The following is a 16,364-nucleotide window of genomic DNA, read 5'->3' on the forward strand; positions in this document are numbered from 1 at the left end:
ACAACGCCCTTGCATATAAATTGTGTACTGTCATTGTGTGCGCTTGACTCCGCGCGTGTTTGCCGAGATCTATCTTCGTTAGACCCACGTGTTCGCTTCCAGTGGTTCTCACTTGCTCTTTTGCGAATAGGTCTAGTTGCTTCCAGTTCCAGGTCTATAGCAGTCTACAGTCTACTCTCTACCTCTACTCTACTGGGTCTAGTCTTTCTCTCTTTCTCTATCTTTTTCTATGTTTCTCCATCATTCTCACTCACAGGTAGCCAACCAGCAGTTTATTATTCTCTGGGTCTCACTCTCTCCCGGGTAAACTATTATTAGTTTTGTCTTTTTCTCTCTCCCACCCTGTCCTCAGTCGGACTCTCGACCGGACAGAGCCGAGGCCGAAGTTGGTTGCTGCTGTCGCGGGGGCCGTGTGTGGGGGACACCAGCAAAGGGGCCACGGGGGAAAGGGAGTGCGCGACAAGCACGAGGAGCCGAGAGCAGCGGCACGACGTATAGCGGAGGCAGCGCCGCGTGGCGGCTTATGGTGGGGACTATCGGCCGTAAACCATTCGTGGTGAACATTTAACTCACGTATTGCCATCCGACAAGTTTGGTTTGCCCCGCGAGAGAGCGTAACGCGAACGTAGACGACAACTACTGCGGCCGACTAACAGGAGCGGGGTGTACGTCCTATTTATTCAACCAAAACTATTTTATTATTGTTTTTATATTTTTAATTATTTATGTTTATTGCTCTCTTGCCGTCACGTGTTTATTACTATACTCTGCTACTCATATTTTCACTATCAACACATTGCTGGTTATTTATCGTTATCTCTGCTCTTGTTTTCTATTGAAACGTGCGGAATGTTCGGTAGAATTTTTTTATTTTATTTACTAAAATAAACAAAACAAAAAAACAAAGTATCATCTTCGAAACCGCACCAACTAAACAACTATTATCACGGAGTATTGAGGACTACTACGGGTGGATTAGAGGACAGCCGAACTGAAGATCAGGACAACTACAAGAAGTAAGTTCCAGTGAGCAGCAACACTACCAAGTTGTTTATCAATCATCACTGGGTCATGACGAGAAAGGAATGGAAATGTCTACTCTTGCAATCATATTTGCATCTTCACTGAATCATCGATTTCGCCATAAAAGGGTAAGTCCACAATCTAACATCTATTGACATACAACTATTCTTTATACTTTATTTTTCATGGTCAATATTTGTTTAACTCTTGGGTTTACTTAGTTTCAGCAGAAAGTCATTATTTGTAGTAATAGGTTTTAGAAAATAATTATGGTGATATTTATTTTACTGGCAACTCGCACACTCCCGCCAAAAATTTGACGTACATACTCAAACTCCGTCGGATAGTTGGTAACTTGAATTTGTTATGAATTACAACAGGTTTCTACATTTAAAAATCGGCTGATGTCTTCTTGTAATTTAAATCGTTGCTATCAGCAATCAAATATGTTAAAAAGTCTTGGGATGATGAGTACTAAAGACTTATTATAAATAAAACAATGAATTTGTTAAAGATCGGTTGTAATTATTGAACAGGTTTTTAAAATTTCATTTTTATTTACTAGTTCAATGATCAACCAGTTTTACAGTTATATTATTTATAATAAATATAAAAAATAATATAGATTGTATAGATTTGTAATGAATAATAATTTATGCATGTAAGATAAAAATCTTATAAGAAATGGAAAAAATTATGAAACAACACTGATAGAATAGTCACAGGAAGTGTTATATAGAGTCTGACGGAGGCCATAAATAAGGATGCGACGGTCGACGGCACTGCAGGCGATGATAAGCGTTTCTATACCCCTTTTTCGTGGGTACCATTCCCTCCTCTTGGTTTATATCTATTTACTTAGAGCTATCATATACTATTTACATCGTGGTTTTCGCTCGAATACAGACAAATCCTCTAAATTATAACAATTAATTATTATACGCCATAAAATAAATTATTTGATCATACCTCGGCCTATAATATTCTTACTAATGACGCATTATAGATTAAAACTTACTTTGTGACATTATTTATGACGCACATGCATGCTTTGTTGTATTGATTTCCATTTGTTTCTCGAAGAATTCACTGCTCAATAAATATCGTAGAAAACAGCAAACATCAAAACATTTTTAGTTTTCACGTAAACAACAAATTCATACTAAAGAAATTTTTTTTTTTAATTGAATTCTGCGTTTTTTGTAATTCCTAGATAAGGATAATTTTTTTCTTAATTTTTTTGCTGTAATATATTTGTTAAAAAAATACTGAAAATTTTTCGATGTCTGCTATTTTCATCACCATGCTCAGAAAAATAATATTCATTAAATTATCTATTTATCTGCGTTCAGATCCATAATTGTAAATATTTAAAATAGAACCCGGTCATTAAAATCCACTATTTCTGTTTTATGTTGATTTTATTTCCAAATAATTATTTAAAATACATACACGTAACTTTACGAAATTTTTTTTCTAAATATTTCAAATCAGTAAAAAAAAATTGTTAATAATAAAAATAGACATACCTTGAAATTATTTATCAATACGACAATCAAACAGTTGATCAAGCTTAAATAATTTTTTTTTAATCAGTCTTTTAGAAAAACTAAAATAATATTATCTGTCATAATTTTGTTACTAAAATAACAGTAAGACATTATCAGTATTATTACCTATTCAATTCATTAAGAAAAGTAAAAAATAAAACTGATTTTTTTTTAATTTGAATTTTAGTAAAAATTTGAAAAATTACAATACATTAAAAGTACATTTTTTAATTAGTTTTAAAGCTTTTAATGTTAATTAAAATTCTATTTCGACCTAAAATCATGAATAAAATGTTTTTACAAAAGTCTAACTATTTATAGTATTTTCTTTCATATATTAAGTGTCAAAACAAATAATTCAAAAAATGGAATTTTTTTATGTCAATTTTATTATACTTTTTTCAATTTTTTTTTTTTTTAATTATTCAATTTATGATGAATTTTAAGAAAAAAAATTAGGAAAACGGTCGACCCTAAAGGCCATCCTTGCAACTTCCCGCTAATTCCGTTAATACCTGGGCGCTTAAAATTGCACCTACGAAGTTTATGACCTCTTCGAGCTCAAAAATACAATCTATGTGTTGTTTTGAGCTCTCCAAGCTCTAAAAGATACCTTTTCTATGCTTTTGAGCTCTTTAAGCTCAAAAGTCTGATAAAAGTTTCATAGAACACTATTTTTTGAATTTTTAAACCGCAATAACTTTTGAATGAATGAACCGATTTGTACGCGGTTGGCGGCATTCTACGCAGTTTTTTTAGCCTTTAGAATTTTAAACATTCAATTGGTCAAACTATAATTTTCGGAGTAATTCCGAAAAAACACTTTTTTGGGTTTTCTTTTCTGCACGATATCTCTCGAACGAATCAACCGATTTTGACCGGATTCGCGGCAATCGACGTGGTTTTTTTATGTTAAGAGCTGATTAGTTTTTGGAGTTGATTGATAAAGCCGTTCAAAAGTTATTAAAAAAAAAACCACTTTTGAAAAAAATTTTTTTTTACAGTTTTTTTTAGATTTCTCAAAATCTACCGGTTCGAATTGGTCCAAAGTATATTCAAAATCTAAGTTTGGCCAAGCCCTTTCGAATGGCACCAACCGCGATGAAATCGGTTCAACCGTTCAAAAGTTATTAGAGGTTTACACACACACACTCACACACATACAGGCATACAGACATAGTGACATCCTCGCGGGAATAGTCAGGGAAGCTTTCTAGGACCTCAAAACGTCGAGATCTGATGAAAACTCGATTTTCGAAAAACGGGGTAAAACCAATAACTTCCCGATTTTTGAAAATTTTCAATTTTCTTAGCGGTAAGTTAAAAATTCAATTGCTAGAAAAAATTTGAAATATGATTATTATGGGTGGATCATGAAACTTAAAAATCACCTAAAATATTACAGATAGTTAACAATATTTAAAAATATTAATAAAAGTATTATTAAATGATATAATTTGATCAAAAGTGAAATTTATTTAAAACTGAACAGAGAATATTAAACTAATCTAAAATACAGCATTTACATTAACCGAATTTAATATAATATACGGCATTAAACCAAAAGATATTTTTAAAATATCACGAATAAGTAGTGAGATGGGTTTAGCGCCTACGGGCAGCACGGAACGGCCATTTCTCATATCAGTTTAGTCCGACACTTTAGAGAAGTTGCTCGTGAAGCCTGGGGGTGTCACACCGTCACCCAATGTCTTTGGAAGCCAACCCCGTCCCACTTTATCCACCCTTGCAATACCTTTCATTCTAAAGTAACTTCATGATTCAATCCTTCCTCACAACTACCTCTAAACGGTTTGCTCTCTTTTCTTCTCACTTATTCTTCACTACTTTAGTAGTCCATAACTATTATGCTGAATATGAACTGAAAGGAGCCTGGAAACTTTAAAAAAATTTTAGGTAATATAATAACAATAACTTTCATGATTTACAATTAACCTTTTTGAAAAGTCGTAAATAATCTTTGTACAAAATTATATTTAAATTATCAAGTAAGTCATGATTAATAGTTTTAAATAATTCAGGTTAATCTGGAGCTACAGATTGTTTAAGCGGGTTATGATAAAAAGTAAAAAGGTATTTCGTAGCTATTTATCAAAAGTGCACTATTTTCGTTATGCGCGTAACGTCTTTAATCATAATTAATTAGAGGCGCAGTGCTGCGGTCGTTGCGGAACGCATGCATAAACGTACTGCAGTGGCGAAAAATTTATGCAACCCATCTCTGAATCACATGTTTTTATGTATATGTGGATGCTATTGAGAATTTTAGCTTATATATTTATATATTTATATATACATGCATTTGTATACGTACTAAACCCATAAAAAACTTCTTTGTCGTATTTGCAATTATGAAACAAAACTAAAAATTAACAAACAAACAAACAAACAACAAGCATACATCATTTTATTATTGATGGATTATAATTTAAATAAAATGAATAATCAACGAAAATAAAAATTAACGAAAGATAAAATAGAGTTTTAACGCGAATTTTATAGATATTATGGAGTGGCAACGATTCGTCACGCCGCAAAACGATCTCGTGGATTTACGTTACTCGAGCCGGGACTAAGTTTAAATCTCTCTACCCAGGGACCACTAATTATCGTAAATTTATAGTTCATGGCTTTGGATAACATTTCATTGATCCCACTTTCATCGTTCTAGCTTCATTTTAAAAACTTTGTTATGATAATATAGTATTGTGACTAACATTTTTCAATAATTCAAGATGAAAATTATCAACATTTACGCTTACTTTTAATTAATCATAAATTTTAAAAAGTTTAGAAAATTCTATAAAAGTGCACGAGCCATATGCTCATTGAATTTATAATAACAAATATATTCTACTGCTGATTTATGAAGTGAAAAAAAGGAAATTTGTTATTATCGATTACTTATGTAATTTTTATTTACAATATTTCTTTACTTACAGAGAAAGAAAAAATTTTTTGAAGAAAAACTAATTCAGTTGACTCAAGAAAATAGTTGTTTTAGTCTTCTGAAAAATATTGTTGATTCAAGTAAACTTTTTTTCGGTGTATTTAGCTGAGCGTAGGCTGAAATTATAATGCATGCACGTAAGGGAAGAATTTATAGATGAACGATCTTTAAAAAGAATATGACTCAAGTAATAAATTTTTTGTCAAGTTATCATGTTTTCAAACTACACTAAAAAAAAAAAAACATTAATCTGAGAAAGAAAATAGAGAGAAAAATTCTTGAACCCAGAAAATAATTTTTAAGAGTTTCATTGTCTTGAATCAAGAACAAAAATTTTTTAATTAAGGAAAATTTACTAAAATTAAGAAAATGAAGTTCTTTAAAATTATTTATTTGATTCAAGAAAATTTTTTTTGTTTATACATTTTTTTACATTGTTTGAATGGAAAAATTTACTGGTTTATTTCGTTGTATTGCACGACTCATGATGCGAAGCATCAGAGAGTGCTTTACGATCGAAAAATTTTTTTCGCCTCATTTTGGCGGCTATTTTTATTATTATAGCCTTGTTAGTTCACGGAATCAAGATATTTTGCATACTATTGTCGAGATAATTTAATGGAGATTAATTTCATACTTTTTAAAATTGATTTACTGCAATAGAATTGGAAAAAAACACCAAAATAGGTCAAAAAATTTTCCTGTCCGTCATGTGTGAAACCCGGAAACACTGTAACTTGTGAAAAAATCCATTATTTGAGTTAAATTTTTTTTTTTAAATTCTAATCGACGATTGTAGGTCACTGAATGCGAATGGTTAATTGATTCAGTGTCGTTTAATTACAATTAATAAAAAACGAAAACTACAAGACTGTATATCTATATATATCCACGTAAAATTAACATGGATGGTGATACATCTATATCTATAGATATTATGTACATTTTATACCACCAGGGGCGCTTGTGCAGTACCTTCCTACTACAGCTGTTTTTTCGGCAATTAATTTTGAACGACTTAAGTTTTTTTTTTTTTTTTTTTTATATTTCATAATTAAATGAGCATTATGAGTCGTGCACTTTTGGATTTTCCAAACTTTTTTTTATTCCTACTACACTATCAATCAACTTTCGTAAATTACAAAATTATTTTCAATTAATCTATTCAGTAGTTTGTAAATTAATTTGACTCTGTGAACTAAAATAACTATAATAATGAAAATAATAACCAAAAAATTGCAAAGAAAATTTTCGATCGTAGAACACTATCTAATGCTTCTATTACTTCTAATACTTTGTATTGTGAATTATATATAAAATTAATACTTTTTATTTTTCAATCGTAAAATTTTTCAAAGTGATTTGCAACAAGTTATAAGCTTATATTAAATATCGATTGGCATGTTAACAGCACATTTATTTTATTACTAAGTAAAATTATTTCTCTCACAAATTGATATTTTAATTTATAGTTTGAAAGTTTTTTATGTATGTATCTGCGAAAGGATTGAGTGGAAAAAAGAAAAAAAAATTTTTTTAATATATTGCATGTATAAATACGAATGTAAAATTTTATCAAAACTAACAAATTATTCGATCGTTGACTGAATATAAAATGAATTTGAAAGTGATAAAAGCACCTCATTTGGTAACTCAATTGGACAATTCGTTTAGTATGTCTGCCACGAAAAATCGGTCATTTCGGAAATCGTTTACAACACAGGGATCGTAGCACCCTGTTGTTGAAAATTGAGTATCTCCGTTATGTAGGGGTTGACGAACGAGGGAACAGGCGAAATACCGAGACATGAAAACGATGGCGATGACGCGGTAGCGGCAGCAGTCCCGTTTGTTCGCCGAGCGTGGTGAGTTAGTTTTACGAGTATTTAAATGCGTTATTCCCACCGCCATAATGGCATGTTCGCCGTCGGATCACTTTAAGTCTTTACGGATGCTTTACATCTTTTCCTTTTAATAGTTTTCTCAATGATAACAACCAAACAAGTTGTTCTTTTCCTTATTCATTCACTTTTTCTTCTATATTATTTATTTTTATAATTGGTATCTTTCTTTCATTATTTTATTTCAATAAATATCATTAAATGTTAGAGATATTGTTAAATTTTTGAGACAAAAAAAGAAAATTTTATTAACTTATTGAAAATTATATTTGAATCCATATAGAAACTCACATTCGAATTATAAATTATTTTATTAAAATGTATGATTTTTTCTTTTATGTTATTTTAATTCATCAACCGTACTTTGATTTTATTTTTCTATACATGGGATAAAAAGGAAATGATCATTTCAGTCATATATTTAAAAATTTAAATAACATTTACAAATTTAAATATACAATATATTTTGAGATTGAAAAATTTAACATAAAAATTTTATGTTCAAGTTTATTTAATTTTTTTAAATTTTTACAAGAAAAAAGTGTTCAAAAAGCGTATTTATAAATTTAATATTCAAAATGAATACATTACTTGGATTGAAACTTTTATTTTTGTTAATAAAATTATTTTGAATGAAATTGGAAAATTCTTTACATAAAATTTTTCACAGTAAAAATTTTCAATAGAGCGATTTTTCAATGCAAAAATATATGATATTATGCAAGATTTGTTTACTTAGTGTGCATTGTTAAGCTATTAACTTATATTATAATATGCCTATAGGCATTCATAAAAACAGTCGCAATTTTTTACGTCCATTTTAATAACTTAAAGTCACTTCTAGATATATACTTATAAAAAGGGATGTCCCTACGGACAGAAACGCCTGTTTTTAACCCGCTAGCTTGTAACATTCACGATTGGTTTCAGATTGACTTGTTTCGTGGGATTAATGCTCAAGCAATATAGGTTTTGATGCTAAATTTATTTTTAAAAAAACAAAAAAAAAATACAATGAATTATTTGTTCTCATGATGCTTCTATTTTTAGTAGTATATAAAATTTTAAATTTATCAAAACTTTTCGTTATCCAAATACAAAAGAATAAATAAAATGTGAACTTAAAAAATGAATTTATACACATTTGATGATAAGTGATTTTATATTATAAATTCAATTAATTATATGAGTGTTTGAGTCGCTATTTTGGAAATATTCTATTTCAAAACCAATTCGTAGAAATTGAATAAAAATTAAAAATTTCATTTAGGTGTGGAAAAGTTAAAATAATCTAATAATTTTACAGTTGTTAGACGAAAATTAAAATTACAAAAAATTCCTAAAGCTACAGTTTCTTAATATCATTAAATTTTGTGACTAAGGATTAATATTTTTTTACCTAATTGTTATCTGCTGATAATAATTACCCATACGTAAGAAAAAAATTTATAAGTGCACTGATAGAAGGATTTATTTGTATTAAAAAATAATTATTAATAGTTAACAAATCATTTATTAGAGACCACTTTATAGTATTAAGCAAATATTTCTTAGTATTTAAAATGATTTGTTTGTATTTCATAAATCTGATATTCATTTATTAAATATTAATAAATCTTTTTAAATACTAAGAAATATTTGTTAAGGACTAAAAAGTCGTTTGTAATAAATGATTTGTTGAATATTAACAAATATTTTTAACTATAAACAAATCCTTCTATCAGTGTGACTAAGAAAATGCACTTACTCAATAAACATATGTAGTTACATCCGACGGAACTTAATCGCTATACAATCACTCAGTTTTACCAAAATTCATATTTTAGTTTTTGTAAAAAATTAAATTAAAAACCATGCAATAGTACAAATAAAAAATGACAGCTTTTTTTAAAACATCTGTCATTGGATATTTTAATCCTTCAAGGCAGTATTTTAATATTTTAATTTTGCAAAAAGAGATATTTTGACATAATTCCGTTACGATTTATTAAAAATATCGAAAAAAAGTGGACAGAACTAAAAGTACGTTTTTTCTCGCATTAATTATTGAAAAATGCTTCCATAGATTATTCACATGTCATGTAAGATAAAAACACAATGAAATTAAATTTTTGATGCTGGGCATTGATAATCTTCACATAATTATTGTTTCATCCATGAATATACAAACATTCAAACCAAAAAAGAAACGGCATGATGAACGAAAAACGACGATATTGTTTTAATTAAAATAATCACTCTAATCTTAATAAAAATGAATAATGAGTCACCCCTGAGTTAAAAATAGTAACTAACCACATGGCTAAGAAGTCTTTTGGACTTAAAATATTATTAATTTGTTATTTATTTATTTATTAATTAACTTTTTTTATGAATGACAAAATAATTCGAATAACATCGAAGATTTAAAAAATAATTCAAGATTATGGACAAGTATGCAATTAATAAATTTATATTATTATTCAGCGCTTTTTATAACTACATATAAATAAACATATCATTTTTTTTTAAGTTCTGAAGAGATATCGACAAAGTATTCATTATCAATTAGTAGTTTGATGTTGATAACTCATTAATCAATCTCCTTTACTGACTACTTTTGAAGTTATTGCGGAGTGCATGATGAAACGTAATAATTATCTGCTATGAATTGTATGAAAAACAGTATTTTTTCATTTATTATTATATCAAGCAATTGTTAATTAATTGCAAAGTTACAGATACATTAGAAAGATTGAGTTTATTTAACTATTATACAATGTGTGCAGTATGCTCACAATCTAATTTGTTGAGTTTAGAGGGACGAAAGACAACAAAAAGACAGCAAAAATTGCGTTGATATTAATCAATCAATTTTTTAGAAAAAAGATCGCATATTGATCAAATATGATAAACAAAAATTTAATAATAATAATAATAGTAACTTAACGAGTGTATTTATTCAATGAGATATAAATTCTTGAAATTATATTAGCGATGATCAAAACTCAATAATATACCATCTAAATAGTGCAAAAAATTACAATAATATATGAAATTTACTTGATATGTGAAATAGATTGATATGAATGTCAATGTCACATACAGCATCACTTCAATCTCATGAAGCGGGTAATATAAACGTATGAAAAAATTGATCGAGAATATTTACCATAAAATAACAAAATTTTTTTAATCTTGCAACTTTCCGTAAATTTAAATGTCACTTTACAAATTTTTATTTGCGAAATTTTTATGTATTTATTTGTATAAAATAATCGGTAGACATTTACTTCTCACCATCTAATTTATTAAATATGCTTCGCATAATACACTGAAAATAATTTTAAAAATTAATAACTTGAGCAGATATAGTATAATTGATAAAAAATTGAAAGAAATTCTAAGAACGTTACTATCGATGATTAAATCACTTTCAGCTATAAGACTAAAAGACTACAACGCGGACAATACCGTTACGTTCTAACGCACCGCGTGTCGTGGAGTTTTTTGTATAAATGTATTTTTTTACAACTGTCGTAATTTACGACGGGTTTCATGGTCAGGGACTTAGCTTCGTACAAGTTTTATTTACCTGATGTTGACGTTGGTCGACCGAACGGAAAATACAGGTGATGCAATTAAGCTGCGACCTTGCTCTCAAAACATTTATTGCATCTCCTTTTGTTACATTTAAATGTATTAAAATAAAAACTTAAGAGAGTGAAATGTTCTAATTTTTTTTTTTTCGGTTGTATTCACAGCAGTTTATTTTTTTTTTTTTTTTTTACAAAGGAATTATTCAATAGAATTCACATATCCCATGAAATGCAATTTTGAAATATTGGAAGCTACAAACTTTTATCGAATGAATTAATTTTTACATTTCTTGAATCTGAATAATTCTGTATGAAAGTTTCGAACGATTAAATTTAATTAATTCACTTCTTTTTATATTTATTGATATTAAACTACTATTTGCATAATTATTATCACGATAATTTAATGCACGTTCTAGAAGAGTTATAAATTTTTACACTGATAAAGTGTTCATAAAAATCATTAATATTATCAAATAACAATAATTATTGGTATCATAAAACCGTCAAAAAATTTATTTTATACAATGTATTATTTTTTGTTGATTTAATACGAAATTAATTACACTGAAAATTAATATTCGACTATTTTTCCCTGCGCATCATGTAAAATACATTAATTAATTAATTGAATAGGTCGATGAAAATTCAATTTTTTAATTGCATGGCTTATTGTATAATTAATTTTATCTTACAACGAAGAATATTAATACCTACTAATAAAAAGTGCTTTAGAATTCGTGTAAATTATTAAAAATAGCTTACAATAATATATTACAATGTCATCCACGATTTTACGTTTTTCTTGATTTATCAGTTCAAATTGCAAAAATATGCACATTATTTCTTATTTTGTTTGATGTTCCTTCTGACTGAAATTACGTGCTTAGACTAGGAGATCAGTATGAACAGGACATAGGTGGCCAATGATGTCATCAAGGAGCGCCACAACATACAGTGAAACAGTGAAGGTCCTTTTTAACAGAGCTGCTTAGTTTTGCTTGCTTTAGCTCTGTTCCCGACAATCTTGCTGTGATGTTATACTAAGATTACGATACAAAAGTTATTATTCAGCTTTAACTTTTGTGCTATTGCTTAATTATGTATATTATTAACTAGAATGTCAATTGCGCCAACATAACAACTGTAACACTTTTTGAACTATAAATAGAGAATTCAAAATACATGCATAATTTATATCCGAATATTTATTCTCATTATTCAAATTAAACAGTATTGTTATACTTCGAATGATAACGTAAAATGAACCATTTGTTTATCAGGATTAGAGTAATTGAATACTAATAAGTTCAAATTTCAATTAAAGGATTTTAATATTGCTTGAAGAATATATAAAAACAATTATTTATTACTCACTATAAAGCAAGATTTTCAAATAAATCAACATTGAGCTGATAATAATTGATTAAATATTCGATTTAATTTTTAAATTATCAATTAATATTTCAAATTTTATATACCTCACCACGATAAAAATTTTTTTTTATTTTTCAAAACATTCTACATAATTAACCATTAAGTTTGCGTTAAATAATTTAATAAAATACAACGATTCACAAAAATCTATTCGCACAGTAAATAATTTTATGCCATTCCGTCAAAGTAATTTAATTAAATTAACAGAAGTATTGAATATTTAACATTAAAAATTTTTAACACAAACTTTTTTGGACGCAATTACAAAAACTCCTTTACTGTGCAATGTAAATAGCACTTATGATCTTAATATTTTGACAATTTATTTATATTTTCGTAACCAACTGAAATATAGCCTTGAAGATTATATTACACATAATGTAACAATTTTACAAAGTAAAGTAACATCAAAACACCTTCTACATGTCAACTACACATCATTATTTCAATACCCCGAGTAAAAACAGAATTTAGCCGCATCACCGCCGAAACACCGCTGCACGGCATTTTAATCGCCGAAGCACCGCCGCACTATGACTGTGACCATTTGAATTTTTGTATGGTCGCCGAAGCACCGCCGTACCATAGCCGCGACTGTTTAAGTAAAATTGGGTTCGCTGCACTACCGCCAAAACACCGCCGAAGCACCGCCGCACTATGACTGTGACTATTTGAATTTTTTTATGGTTGCCGAAGCACCGCCGCACCACCGCCGTGACAGGTTAAAATTTATCAATTTGCCGAACCACCGCCGCATCACAGCTGTGACGAATTAAAAATTGTCAACTTAATAAATTTTGTTTGACCGCCGAATCACCGCTGAATGACCGCCGTTTGGTGGTACACATTGAAATAAAATATTTGTTGATCATTCAAATAACTAAACCAAATTCTCTCAGTTAACTACGACTTGCAGCGCAGTTGGTAATGTTCGAGACTTCCACGCAGATGACCCAGGTTCGATTCCCATCGCAGTTTAATCTTTAAAATGTTTTCAGGATATTTCGATCGGCTCACCGCTTCTGTGCAACCCGAGGACGAAATTAAAAATCTACATCAACAATACGACTAAAAAAAATCAATAATTTACTTCAGTCTGATTCAAAACATTTTTTTTATTTGAATATTAAGCATTTGAATAAAAGGAGGTTGTACAATAAGTCTTACATTAAAATTTCTAGTCGGGTTATTTATTAATTAATTATTGCGGCGGTCGTTCAGTGGTGGTTCGGCGATGCGAGGGGGAGTAAATTTTTAGCGTATGGCGGAATATTCCGCCAAACGGCGGTAGTTCAGCGGTGGTTCGGCGGTATGGTGCGGCGGTGGTTCGGGGCTGGTTCGGCGGTCGAACAAAATTTATTATTTTTTCGTAAAAAATAATAATTTCATTTTTACTCGGGACTATGAAAAAATTACTGATATTTACCAACCCCTAAATATTTTTTTAGATTTAAAAATAAATACATATAAGTTACTAATAACACTTTATTAGTTCTTAAAATATCATTAACAAACATTATTCAAGTCTTCAGTATCCGACCGGAAATTTTATGGATGGTGGCACGAAACCAGCCATTCTTATTACGCCGCATACCACATTGGAAATAAGTTAAGTTTGCTATTATTATTTGATGCAAAAACAATTTTCGCAGAAGGACATTGATAAGTTTCAGGAGCTTAGTACAAGGAAAAAAGAAAACTCGAAAAATTACAGTATAAAATGTAAATTCGGTCTCGTCGTAATCAAACTAGAAAAATTACAGTTTGAAGTAACATTTTTCTAAATTCAATTTTTTAATTTGATATTCAGAGCTTTCAATGTAAATATTACATTCTACAATGTAATTCTTACAAAATCTGTAATAATTACAATCTGAAACTGTAATTTTTCGAGTTTTCTTTTTTCCGTGTAATTATTGTAATTACATATAACTAGTAAAAGTGGCATACTAATTTTTTTACACTTCAGCTTCCTATTTCAAATTTGATTGGTAGGATACTGAAATTTGGTGGATTCTTACCATTAAATACTTTAAAGTATAATTGAAATATTTTTTCCAATTATTGCTGTTTGATTATAATTGCACAGTAAAAAATTTTTCGTCATTGTGTAAAGTGTAAAAATGTTTGTGTAGAATTTAACATTTTAGTATGTTGATTCAACAAAATAGAGTTGATTCAACACAGATTGTGTAAAAAAAAGTCATCAACACAAATTTTTGTGTTAAATTTGACGAAAAATTTTTTACTGTGTGTAATATAAAAAGGAAGAAAGAAATTAAATTGAGGGGCTTCTAGAATATGTCTGTAAAAAAATTATTTAGCTTTAAATAAGATTTAAATATAACTTATATTATAATACAATTAAAATCAGTTATTTAAATCTATAGTTGTGTTGAAAGCTTGAGAGTTGAAGTTATGTTGGTAACGGGAATCGAACAGGAAGCAAAAACGCATTTATTTCATGTTTTATTCTATTTGGGTTCTATAATCTCAAGTATAAAAATTTGTAAACACGCATAAAACGAATTAATTAATGCTATCGAAACTAACGCCTAAAGATAAAAAAGTGTCTTTATCCATTTATTTTTTCGTTTATTACAAATACAATTTATTTACTCAGATTTTATAAACTATTTTCTATACACTGTACACTGTATGATAATTTATTGATATCAAGTCGATACATAATATTATAGTAACCAGAATAATGTGGCGTTACATTGTTTTTACAAATATGTGTATGATTATTCGTTGAACTTGCGCAATAAACGATATAATAATTACTCATTGTAATGACCCACAACCGTAGGATAAACTACTGAACAAGTTACTGTATCAAAAAATAAATGGACATACATTTTTTTATAATTTCGCTTTTAGTCCCTACTTGTAATATTAACAGCGGCGTGATAAAAGCTGTTAAAAGATAACAAATGTAAAATGAATTCTCATCAGAAGGAATATAATACTATCTTATGACATTGGCGTAGACACATTCAATTGAATATGTGATATGCGACTAATCTAACGTAAGTAGAAGTTTTCCGTATATACAAGACCAGAAGACAACGGTTTAGTTTCAATATTTCTTTTATGTTACTTAGATCTTTCCACTCTTGATATAATCCTCTGTTATTTTTTTTTTTTTTTAATTCTCTTAGCTCCACTGTACTTACGCATGCCCCTTTCATTCGTCGACGATCCTTAATTAAGCGTTCAAGAGATGAAACTGGTTTTCGATATCTCGCGTCCACCTTGGTGTGCACATTGCTCTTTCACGACTGCTTCTATAGCCTATTAATGTCTGATTTCTTATGGAGGTGGTACATACTGAGTCAACTGACAGACTACTAGAATAATGTTCAATATAAAATATTTGATGCTAGGTAAACCATATAATAATTTTATTACTTTTTAGAAAAATATTTTTATCTAGTCAATTTATTGGGGTATTTTGATATAGCAGTTGTTTTTATCGACTTGATTAAATACTTTTCAAGATTTGAATATTTACTCTGACAAACCAATTCATTTCAATCTTTCTTGACTTTCAGCAAATTGAGTTTGAATATTATCTTTATTTTTAGTAATTCTGTAAAAAGTAGAATTTGTAACATTAAATTCTTTAAACAGTTACACAGAAAGAAAGATTTCTTGACTCGAGAACAAAATTCTTAGCTTAAGTAAATTTTCGGGTGCCCGAAGGAAGACCGAAGTTGTCTTGGCCGAAGTAAAAATTTTTCTTGAAATTTTATTCTTGGTGGAAGTAATTTTTTCTTAATTCAAATTATCATAAATACTTGATACAATAACTTTTTATATTTGATCAAGATTTTTAGATACTTTGGGGAAGCAGCACCACCTACTTCAGCTGAGAAAAAAATTTTCTTACCTTGAGAAA

The 16,364-nt window shown here is 28.9% G+C and overlaps 1 protein-coding gene across 3 annotated transcripts in view; it reads left to right on the top strand.

Moving 5' to 3' along the window:
* The first annotated feature begins 533 nt into the window (after window positions 1–533).
* Window positions 534–16,364, top strand: part of LOC123274034 (homeotic protein antennapedia-like) — a 194,003-nt gene continuing 178,172 nt past the window's right edge. For all 3 annotated transcript variants that reach the window (XM_044741547.1, XM_044741552.1, XM_044741559.1), the window contains exon 1: window positions 534–1,151. The gene's annotated coding sequence lies outside the window, so the exon portion shown is untranslated. The remainder of the gene's footprint in view (window positions 1,152–16,364) is intronic.

The sequence above is a fragment of the Cotesia glomerata genome, linkage group LG1, assembly GCF_020080835.1.
Source record: "Cotesia glomerata isolate CgM1 linkage group LG1, MPM_Cglom_v2.3, whole genome shotgun sequence".
In the NCBI taxonomy this organism is placed as follows: domain Eukaryota; kingdom Metazoa; phylum Arthropoda; class Insecta; order Hymenoptera; family Braconidae; genus Cotesia; species Cotesia glomerata.